The sequence below is a fragment of the Aricia agestis genome, chromosome 13, assembly GCF_905147365.1.
Source record: "Aricia agestis chromosome 13, ilAriAges1.1, whole genome shotgun sequence".
In the NCBI taxonomy this organism is placed as follows: Eukaryota; Metazoa; Arthropoda; class Insecta; order Lepidoptera; family Lycaenidae; genus Aricia; species Aricia agestis.
In genome coordinates, this window is record NC_056418.1 from 15,104,079 (window position 1) to 15,112,589 (window position 8,511).

The window sequence follows — 8,511 nt, forward strand, 5'->3', positions numbered from 1 at the left end:
GTCGGATGGGCATGTCCAAAAGTCGTTCCTGCGCCTGGTCTCTCGCCAGTCGTGTCGCCTGTCGGTCTTCCGTCCCACTGGGTTATGAGAGAAAAAGGTATAGAGAGTGCTCTTGTGTACTGCGCACACACTTGGGCACTATAAAATGACTCCTGCGTAGCTGGCCTGGTTTCAATGAAACCGGCCACCGTCACTGAAACCGGTGTGGGAGCTATTATTATATATTATTCATTAGGTAATGAGATTTGTCCCAATGCCTCACGGCAAACTTAATTTGAATATATAATGAAAAAAAGTTAAAGCTACTTAAATAACATGTTTTCTTTTTATTCTCTATCAATGGGGATTGTCCATTTTTTTTTAATTTTGCTCATTACAAAAACATTTCGAGGAATAAGGTCAGTGATCGTTTTTCTGTATACAGGGTGTAACAAAAATAAGTGATAATACTTTAGGGTGTGTACGTGTTCCTTGTAGAGAGTTCACTGTGAAAGTAGCAGCGCTGAAAGACCAATTTTTTTTTTCACTTTTGTATGGGGAAACTCGTGACGCTCGCACCCTTGTCCATACAAAAGTGAAAAAAATTTTTCGTCTTTCAGCGCTGCTACTTTCACAGTGAACTCTCTACAAGGAACACGTACGTACCCTAAAGTATTATCACTTATTTTTGTTACACACTGTATAAACGAAAAAAATACCCATTAGTTACTTATATTTTTGAACAAATATGTTTAACCTTTGTTTGACCTTCAATGGCGTTAAATTAGCAATAAATTCGACCAACGTTACAGTTCGAACTTTTGGTAAGCTTCTCGTATCAGCTTTCACATAATGAGAACTTGCATTTGACGAACCAGCCATTATAAATAAGATTGAAAGGAAATTTAAAACATACTCAGAGGTCAATTGTCCGCTGATGATGACGTCAGAGCGAAACTTTAAAAATGTATTGAGAAAAATCTAGTCACTGAATTTCAAAATTATTTAATTTATATTCTTAAAATACCCTATTTTAAGGAAAAAAAATATAAAAAGTACATGTAATTTTTTTGGACAATGCCCATTTTATCAGCTAGATGCAGCATCTAGCTGATAAAATTGATATATTGCATAGCTAGAAATTAGTCTAGATTGGCCTAAATATTCTAGACCTATCCTAACCTCAATATGTCTGTCACAGACATCTATACATGTTTAAGTGTCAAAAACACGACATACGAGTATAATACAACTGAGGGTATTGTTACAGAGATAGAGCCCGTATGCTGACCCTTCATAATATATGTTATCTACAATGACCCATATTGTAAGCTTCAGCTGATTTCCCTAATCTATATATATACACATATAACTTTGGACAATATAAGCAAACTCTTGGATCAAAAACTGTCTTTAGATTCACCCTTCATGTCAAACCTAAGATCCGTTCTTCTAAGGGACATAAAGGACATGGTTGCTACGGAAGTTGGGCTGACTATTCAAGCATTGAAAGCGGATTTTACAGTAACAACGGATTTCATAACCTTGGAACAAACCGACATTAAAAAGGACATCGCTGAAAAGAATAACCGCATAAAGGAACTAGAATCTGAACTTTCCAACTCTCAAATGCAAATATCAAAATTCCAAAGCCGGCTGTCCACTATGGAAAAAATATCGCGCGACCTAAACCTTGAGTTACACGAGGTTCCTGAAAACAAAACAGAAAATTTGACTGAACTGTTCAAGAACCTCTGCCAGTGCTTAGACGTCGTGGTATCAGATAGTGACCTTAAGGCGTGTCGTCGTGTGGCGAAGATGGACCCCAGCACGAAGAGACCACGAAACATTCTAATCACCCTCTCAACGCAACGCCTCCGCGACGCCCTACTATCAGCCGCTACCCGTTTCAATAAGTCCCACCCAAGCGATAAATTATCTTCTAAGCACATTGGTTTACCGGGCACTAGTCATAGAATATTCTTAGCTGAGCACTTGTCACCTGAAATTAAAGAAATCCACAGCCTGACGCGTAAATTTTGTAAAGACAAGGGCTACAAGTTCGTATGGATTCGTTTTGGCAACATTTACATTAGGAAAAATGAAACTAGTCCGGCAATCTTAGTAAAAAATGCAGAAACACTAAAAAAACTAGTATAAGGGTCTTAGTTCTGTTAACATAAAGTTTATATAATTTTTATACATTACAAATTTTACTTATCTCTATAATGGTTACTTTATACTATCAAAATGTTAACCGAATTCGTAGTAAGCTCTCAGAATTTCGATTAAATGTTCTTAACTGTAATTACGACATTATTTGCTTGACGGAGACGAACCTCAATAAAAGTGTATTTGATGGTGAAATAGTAGACTCTCGTTATAATATTTTTAGAAAAGATCGTGAAGAGACTCTATCAAATAAAACTGAAGGTGGAGGCGTCTTATTAGCTATTCACAAAAAATACCACGTCATCCGTCAGGCATCTTGGGACAGTGGAATGGAGGATGTCTGGGTTACTCTTTTGCCTTCGCACACCGACTCGCGACTTAATTTATGTGTATGTTACCTACCACCAGACTCAAGTTATTCTTCTTTGGAGTTTTTTTACAGTCACTGTCAAAACTTGATCTTAAATCGTTTCCCTGCTGATAAATTCTTAGTTGTGGGTGATTTTAATACTCCCGATTTTAACTCTATCTGCTCTAGCACATTAACTACAGCAACACCACCAGCACAAAGTAGAAAACTCTATCTTTTAAATGAGTTCTTGTCCCTGTGTAATCTCACCCAACACAATCATGTCGCAAACACTAACAACCGTCTCTTAGACTTGGTTTTATCTAACATAAACCTACAAGTAGAAGAAGCCTACGCGATTAGCCTATTGGACAAACATCATCCTGCATTATTAATAACTTTACCCTCACCCAGCATCTCCAAAAACCTTCAGCGTTCTAACTCGAAGATGCTTAATTTTAACAAATGTGATATCGAGAATATTAAGCGTGAACTACACTCTGTAGACTGGCCATACATTTTAAACTCTAGAGACATTAATGAGTGCACCGAGACTTTTTACGATACACTATTTAACATAATTAAAAGACACACTCCTATTTCATCGTATAAATCATCATCATATCCTATTTGGTATAATAAAGCCCTAATCAAATGTAACCAAGAGAAAAATAAATTTCATAAACTGTATAAAAAATATAGAAATCCCCGTGATTATGATGTTTTTTCAATGCTACGACATAGATGTAAAATTCTCACCAAAACATGCTATGACAAGTTTATTTCAGATACAGAGAACTCGCTTAAGAAGGATATCAAATCTTTCTGGAGATTTGTTAACGGCAGAAAAGGTCAAATCACTGTACCCAACACCATGAGCTATGAAGGGCTGACATCGTCTAGAGGTCAGGAGATCTGCAATCTTTTCTCGAGATATTTTAGCTCAGTTTTTGATACTGGTTGTGATGGTGACGGTGATTGTGACGATAGAACTAACCACTCAAGTCCAATTAGCAATCTCCTTACTAGAACTCTATCGCAAATATCTATTGAGCGGGAAGCTATATTATTACAATTAAGACAATTGGATGCTAATAAGGGAGCAGGGCCGGACTTGCTACCTCCTTTCTTCTTAAAACGTATTGCCAAAGAACTATCTACTCCATTGCACATCATTTACAACAAGTCGTTAGTCAGCGGTATCTTCCCTGATCGATGGAAAACTGCGCACATAATCCCGATATATAAGTCTGGAGATAAATCTAACTGTACAAATTACCGTCCCATTAGCATATTATCATGTCTTGGTAAAATTTTTGAATCTTTAGTATATAGCCATTTATATAATCACTTCAAACCAATTCTTTCTGACAAACAACATGGTTTTGTTAAAGGTAAATCAACGGTGTCAAATCTACTAGAATATAAAAATTATCTTTGTCAGGCCTTTTCTGTCAGTGGTCAAGTGGACTCAATATACACTGATTTTTCTAAGGCCTTTGACAAAGTAAATCATTGCCTCCTTTGTAAAAAACTAGCATCATACGGTATACACGGAAACCTATACAGGTGGATATGCTCGTACCTTAAGAACAGAACTCAGTTAGTCGCAATAAAGGGCTATGTCTCCTCACCTACTGCAGTTGGATCGGGAGTTCCTCAAGGTTCACATCTAGGACCCCTCCTTTTTGTTGTTTTCATCAACGACCTTATCTCAAAATTAACTTGCAAGTGCCTTTTATACGCCGATGATCTGAAAATCTTTAAACTCATAGCAAACATAGAAGATTGTCAAGCGCTCCAACAAGATATTGATAAAATATCTAAATGGTGCCAAGCTAATCGCATGTATTTGAACATTAGCAAGTGTTCAGTAATAACTTTCACCCAAAAACATTACAAAGTTATATGGAACTATAATATCAATGGACAAACACTCAACCGCGTGCAATCAATAAAAGACCTAGGCATCTTCTTTGATGAAAAACTTTCATTTCGAGCTCATTATAGCCACATAATAAACAAAGCAAATGAAATACAGGGATTTGTTCTAAGAACAACTAAGAATTTTAGGGAGCCAAGAAGTGCTCTATATTTATATTCAGCCCTAGTGAGAACAATCTTAGAGTACGGGAGCCCTGTATGGTCGCCAAATTACCAGACACATATAAATAACATTGAGCGTGTCCAAAGAAAATTTCTCAAACTCGTTAGCTACCGGTATAGCCCGGGCCGCTCAAAATCAAAATATCACGACAGACTTTCAGAATTCAAAATACAGACCCTTGAAAGCCGACGCACTTATTTTGATTTAGCACACTTTTACAAAATTATTCACTATATTATTGAATCACCGGATCTGCTCTCAAACATTCACTTAAATACTAAATATAGCGCTCGCAGGGCTAAACGCACTAACGTTTTTGCTCTACAAGTATATAAGAACAACATCTCCTACTTTAACCCACTGACACGCATGGCCAGGCAATACAATGATTTCGCTAGAGATTACTCAGAATTGGACATTTTTAATAAAAACTTTAGTTCATTTTCAAAAAGTCTGAAAGACATCCTCCATAACTTGTTTATTTCTAACAACTGTGAAGTGTAACAACAATTTTATAATAATATAACAACACAATATCATGTTATAGTTATATTAGAGGAGCTAACCTATTAATAAAAGATTAGTTGCATGCACATAGTATTACGTTGCAATCCAGCTTAGATAATAATGTAAACAACAGCTTTGTATTGTTATGATTGTACTGTGTATTGTGCTTTCTCAATAAAATAAAAAAAAAAAAAAAAAAAAAATACACACACACACACGCACAGCCCAAACCACTGGACGGCAGGATAGTAGTGTAGTGTTTCAGAGTGATATATTTTAAGGTAAATTTTAATATTTTTAGCTATACATTATATATTAATTGACAATTCAATTGACTGGTTGATTCCTATTGGGACAACAGATTAGTATTAGGACTTTTAAATATTTTGACAAAGAAAATTTTACACGTTATTTATATACACTCACTACACTTTTTATTTTTATATTTTAAAAAATCGACGCGTTTCCCCTGTATTTGGTAAAAATGGCAATGGTCCGTACCCCGAAAGATGCGAAACCCCCCCAAAGAAATAAAAACGATCCTCTCTCGAAATTCAAATACATGTCCCAAAAAATCCCCCTATTGTACAAAGCCAAATCGATCCTGCCGAGGCTCTCCTAACAGAGACAAGTGGCACAATTAAAAATAGTATTTGGCTGCTAAACCAGACCAGAAACATGAGAGGTGATTTGAGGTCTGGTCTAGCAGATAATCTGGAAAAATTGGAAAGAAAAGTGGAGGAGATAAAGGAACTATTCAGGGGAGGCTCGGCAGGAAAAGCAAACGAGAATAACATAGAGAAGAAAGATATGGAAGTACAATGTGAACACAAATTAAATTGTGACGAATGCAACTGCCACGAGCTGTTGGTCGCAATGTATCAAAAATTAAAGGAAAAACTTCATGTAAACATGGAAGAGTTAAAGGATTTTATGGCAGGTAGGATAGACGAATATGTAGAGAAATTAAACGACAGGATAACATATGAAACTAAGAAGGATACCGCTGAGGTAGTGGAGAGTTATGCGGCCAAGGCAGCGAAGGAGGTGGTGAAAACCTCACCTTCGAGATCGGGGCCTGTAACTGTCCACTCCTTAGCGATTACGGATAAGGAAAATGATTTGACCGGACAGGAGATAGTGAATAACGTAGGGAAAATAATAGAAGCGAAAAAGGAAGGATTTCAGGTAGAGAGGATCAGAAAAGGGAAGGGGAGGAAAGTATTAATAGGATTTAGAGACAAAAACGAAAGAGACAGAGCAAAGAGAAAGTTAGTGAAGTGTGCGGGAGAGAAGTTTGAGGTAGAGACAGTAAGAAACAAGAACCCCCAGATCATACTGTATGGGGTGTTGAAGTCGAATACGGATGACGACATCTGTGACGCAATCCGTAATCAGAACAAACACCTCATACAGTACGTTCTGGATGGAGATGAGGATAGGGTACGCGTAAAATATAGAAGGAAAGGAAGAGACCCTCACACTGAGCATGTAATACTTGAGGTGTCTCCGGATATATGGCAGTGCTTCACCAAAGCAGGCCGCACATATATAGATATGCAGAGGGTGAGAGTCGCCGACCAGTCCCCCTTAATACAGTGCTTGCACTGTCTGGGGTACGGGCACGGAAGGCGATTCTGCACCGAAAGCGCGACCCAAGTGAAGTGCGGCCATTGTTCCGGACTACACCACAAGTCGGAGTGTGAGGGGCTAAAGGCAGGTATAAAACCCTGCTGCGTAAATTGTAAAAAGGAGGGATTGAATGCGGAACACAGTGCGTTTAGCGCGGAGTGTCCGATTCGACGTAAGTGGGAAGCCATAGCGCAAGCGGCGCGCGGCGGTGGCATACGAACCAGAGGACGAGGAGTACGTGGATCCCACGTGGTTAAACAGTACTCAGAACACCTTTAAGGCGGGGATTAATCTCAATCAAAAACGATACCCTTGCACACAACCAAAAACCAAGCATATACGCATCGCAATAAGATTCATTTTAGCTTAGCATAAAACTATAGGTTCTCGGGCGAATCTTCTCTATTTTTCATGTTTTTTTTAAATATCTTTGGAAATAAATATTAAGAAACAAAATTGTTCGGTTAAAGAATTTTTAATATAGATTTACTAACAATTTATTCAAATAAAATGTACAATTATCCTAGATAATACTTATATTTCGATGAAATAGAGTTTTTTCGGAGGTAATTTTGTAAATTAATTACAGCCAAAGTATTACGTTTTATTAAAATGTTTATGGTTTAAGGTATTTTGAATATTGTGCTTTATATCTCATATTTTTAAAGCCAAAGCAGCTTATAATTATAACTATATATAACTATGAATATATAAATATAGTATACGTATTAACTAATAATATATATATATATATATATATATATATATATATATATATATATATATATATATATATATATATATATATATATATATATATATATATATATATATATATATATATATATATATATATATATATATATACATATACATATATATATATAAAACAATAAAATCTTGTATGTATTTGTACTCCAAATACAACAGTTTTAACTGCAATAAATGTTAGTGTTTGTAATTGTGTTCTATGTAATTGTTTTATTATTGTACTATTGTATTGTAATTGTGTTGATGTGAATTGTGTTATGTTTATCATCGATTAAATCTGTGTTCTTTGTAATTGTTATATTATTGTATTATTGTATGTATTCCTTTCTAATGCATAAAAACTTTGTATGTATTTGATCAGCAAATACAACAAACGTAACTGCACTGAATAATCTTTATTTAAATTTATTGTATTATTAGAAATGTATTGTATTTTACATTAAAATATTTCATTAATATATTGTAATACTTATTATTTATTTTATTAAATTATGGTGTAAATAAATAATGTTTTGAAATTAATTTATTTATTGCATCATTAGGAAAATTCATTCTCATACTTATTGTAATATTATTAAGTCATATTGTAATTTTAAAACCTGTGAAATCTCGATAAATTATGTAAAAAAATTGTGTAAATATAATTAATATAGGCGAAAATACGGTAAGGCAAAAGAAAACTGGCTACGCGTTATAAAATGGCGACCCACTACTGTATAGTACTTACTATAAATTTGTATATATAATTATTAAGTATCATAAGCACACTCGAATCGGACACTCGTGCTGCTGCTGTGTAGAAATAATGTAAAGTGTATTGTTTTGTTAGGAAATGTTGAATAAAAAATATAATGTATATATAAAAAACTGTAATAGTTAAAATTAAAGAAAGTATAATGTAAGTATATCAAGTAATGTAAGCTAAAATATGTATAAAATAAACATCATATAACTATGTAAAAATGCAAAACAATGTAATAATTGGCCTGTATAC